Source organism: Hibiscus syriacus, unplaced genomic scaffold (assembly GCF_006381635.1).
Source record: "Hibiscus syriacus cultivar Baekdansim isolate YM2019G1 unplaced genomic scaffold, ASM638163v2 tig00112343_pilon, whole genome shotgun sequence".
NCBI lineage: Eukaryota > Viridiplantae > Streptophyta > Magnoliopsida > Malvales > Malvaceae > Hibiscus > Hibiscus syriacus.
In genome coordinates, this window is record NW_024063306.1 from 133,691 (window position 1) to 137,797 (window position 4,107).

At 37.7% G+C, this 4,107-nt stretch overlaps 1 pseudogene; it reads right to left on the bottom strand.

Moving 5' to 3' along the window:
- Positions 1-254: 254 nt before the first annotated feature.
- Positions 255-3,399, bottom strand: LOC120177973 (annotated as a pseudogene).
- Between the last annotated feature and the right edge of the window lie 708 nt (positions 3,400-4,107).

Sequence of the window (4,107 nt, forward strand, 5' to 3'; positions counted from 1 at the left end):
GACTCGATGTTCGATCTTCATTCACTGTTATCCTTGATTAACGTACATCTTAACTAAACACCATAATTAATATGAACTAATCCCTTTATTATGGATGTTCTCATTAAGAGATAAACGATGATTCATAAAGAAATGTGTCAAAATCACATGTTATGTTACCCAATCCGATCATTATTTTGAAATACATAACATATAACAGCAACAATGATATATAACATAAAGAGGCAATAGAATTCCTCTACTTAATGCTTCTTCTTTTGCACGAGAGCAATGAGATTTGAAGAAGTTCATTCGTCTTCAGCTGATGCACTAGCAGCACTTAGGTCCACAGATAAATCAAGAACCTGTACAGCATCACAAGACCATGATATGAGAATCACCAGTCTAATAGAGCATAGGAATGTGCCTCTTGAAGCCACCGAAGAATGGAACCACGACCTTCCAAAAGCGAGAGCACAAGGTCATGGCTTGGCCATCGTTTCGCTCTACAGGGACTTCAAGAGGCATCCCTAGATTCTTCAACAGCAACCGAGAGAAGACGACGCCGTCGAGTCATCAAAATGACATGTACAAACATATAACTACACAGTACGCACACTCGACAACATATTTGAAAATGAACCGCACTACCTTCCCAGTAATCTTACTATACATCTCCATCACATCATTAACTGTGGTTTCAAAGTGAGTTGTTGAATCATAACTCTGCAACAATTTTCCGAGACTTGGAATCAGTAAGATTGGGAAGGTAACCGTTGTAAAAGGTTGGCTTGGGGTACTTTTGCAATGTAATGATATATATATTTATATAGAAGTCTTCTTACAGCAGATATGAAACAGTTGTCTGTTGTATGGTCGTTGGTAGGAACCTATCTGTCGTAAGTGTCGTAGAATCTCTTCTACAGTTCCCAGAAGGTCGACGCCGGGCTTCAACTCTACCTCAGGGTTGTCGGTCTCTGCTTCTGCAGAAACAAAAGCAATGTACTTTCCTTTGGGTGCTACATTATGAGGATATGAGCAACAAAAGAGGTACCTTCAGAACCAAAAATAAAACCTTTGAAGTTAGCAAAGATCATGGACAAAAGGACTAGAAATTAGCCAAGTTCGCAGCATACATGTCTGATTTACGACCGAGTTGCTTCTGAGGCAGAATAACCTGAGCCGAGTGAGATTCGTTGGTATCAGGAATAGGGTGGCTCATTATGCATATAGTACGAGCAACTTTTCCAACCTTCGTAACCTGTTGTATCAAAAACCAAATGACCGAACAAGGCGATATAATCAACCTTTGAGGATGCATACTTGTCAACGAATGAAAAATGCAAGACGGGCAAGGTTTCGTTGGAGGTTACCCTATCAGGCAAATAAGATGGATCACAAACAACTTTCTTGCACTTAGCAGTTTCTCCTTCAGAAGTCACACCGATAGCTTTCCCATCACCATCAAATTCTACCTGCAATCCAATACATAGAACTTCTACTCAAATGGATGCACTACAATAACCCAAAGAGCTTAACTCGGTTCATGTAGCCACTTGAGGCAATGCTTTACCTTACATTCCGGCTTGTTGAGCATGTAAGTACCACCGTAAACCGCACTTAATCGTGCAAATGCCTGCCAATAGAGGCATGATAACAAGTTGAAACTAACAAATGTTTTCTATTAAACACGAAGCTTAAACTACATATAATGACGCACCTGAGGCAATTCTCCTAGTCCACAGAGTGGATAGATATAAGGAGATTCTCCTTGAAACCGTGCCAAAGACTGCATAAAGCTTCACGAAACAAATGCAGAAATACACTGAATATAATGCTAAAACAGAACGATACAGGTATGCACCAAAGAATCTGGACTATACAAAAGAAACTTTTACCTTCATTCTCTTGACAAAACTCAGAGCTGGTTGATCTAAGTAACTATCATCCTTGTGGAGAGCCAAGGCATGACCAATGAAGTCAATTGTGTCATCTTCAAGCCCATACTTCCTACATTGCAAAAAATTAGCACACATCAAGACCAGTAAACTGTAATTAATGCTAGCTAATGATCATGAACAGAGATGTTCCTTCAACCTAGAGCTATGTTAGACTCTTCAGAGGAGCCTATGTCTACTCGGACATAGTTCCTAGGATATGATTGAACATATCTGTGTAGTATACCCAAGTCCGAGAAACATAGCTTTAGAGAGCAAAAGTAAATACTCCTTTTCAAAGAGGAAAATGAAACTCCTAGTCAATGTAAGTGCCAGAGAAATTTTTATAGAGGGGAACAAGGATGAGATACACACGAGATAAGTTCTCTCGCTGTTACTTTATTCAGGTCCATTCCTTCTTGAGATTTCGGATCATTTTCATCATAGTCTTGCACATAAATGAAGAACTTTCTGGCACGGCGCTTCTCAAACAGCCCCATCAATGGTGATTTCAGTGCTTCGACATCAGTCGCGGGAACTTTGTAGATCTACAAGTTGTGGTAATTGCTTTAACTTATTGCAGGAAATGGAACAATGTTTGCACTGATATTTATAAACAAATCATACGAAAATATTTATACAGACACACAATACTCTTACTTTTTTCTTATTGTACACATAACTCCCATCCACAGCCTTGAAGTTGAGAGGTGACATTTGTGTGGATCAGAATACGAACCAGACCTCTATTGGCCATCATGAACTGCAAAAGCAATCAATTAAACCATTTTCATTGTATATTTATATATGAAGGGTAACATAAACTATGCATCCAGCAGGCAATTTAGAGTAGTGAGAAAACTACAAAAGACCAACATAAACATGCCTTGGGCATCATATCAACATTATATTCTCTGCTTGCGCCCAGTTTTTCTGGAGGCGATTCATCTCCCCTGAAATGTTTCCAAAGCTATGCAATGGCAGAAGAAGAAGAAAGACAAGATTTAGAACATTAGAAAAGTGTCAGATTAAAAAAAAAGGTTTCGTTAATCAAAGAACAATGACCTGCACAAGATTAAGAGAAGTCGACTCTCCACCATAATAGTCATTCCTATCCATGTGCAATACCTGTTTTACAAATAGATTGATAAACAAAGGTTTGATTAAGGATCCTATCAAGAAACATAAGAACAACTGATTCGAAATACGAAAACCCAGATTGCGTATTTGGTTTGAATCACTAGAACATAATCATGATAGAATTGAAATTATTAAAAAAGTGAATGTACTTTGAGTCCATCAACGGAGAGAACACCACTGAGAATGCATTCCTTAAGGCCGGTTCCTAGAACTATCACATCGTACTCTTCATCCATGGCTGAATAACTTGATCAAAAACTGGTTTTAATTCTTCCTCAAAGATTTCAATCTTTCTTCTTTTTCTATTATGCTTTTTTTATTCTTCTTTTCCTGTGTCTATGCGACGGAGGGGGGGGGGGCTTTTTCTTGTTAGTGTTGAGTTTGGAACAGGTCTTTAGCGGGAATTAAGTACAGAGTAGAGCTTTCGGGAAGTACTAAATTCACGTTATTTCATGCAAGTGTGATGCAATGCACGATCAACTTCGAGAACAACACGTAGGTGCGGAGAAATTATTTCATTTACCCGACTAACCACATTATTTATAGTTTTAGTGAATAATATCTATTAATCTTAAAATAACATTTAAATATCTGTCTATTTCTTGTGTAAACAAGAAAGAGGTGAATATTCACCCTGAAAAAATTAAAGGAAAAAATATCATTGGTTGAGATCACGGATGACACAATGAATCGAGTTCGTTTAATAATTTTTCATAGGTGCGGTATCCTGTCCAATCATAACTGCTCTAATTACGCCCCAGTCCCTGAAATCTCTGGACATTTGAAATTAGTTCCTTTCTATTTTTCATTTGTGATCATGTTAGAGAAATCCATGAGTGTCCAAGTTTCAATCCTAGATTTCGGGTCAACCAGGACTTGAAACTAATGTAAACCTTATCACTACATCAATGGCATGCTTAACAATATGTATACTTTCAATTCTAAGAAATATTTTGTGTTCTCTGTATCCATTTTACGGTTTTATATAAACTTGCGTCTTCTCTTTGAGAGTGTAATGTATGTCGTTAATGCAGTCGATGTTTTTTATTTT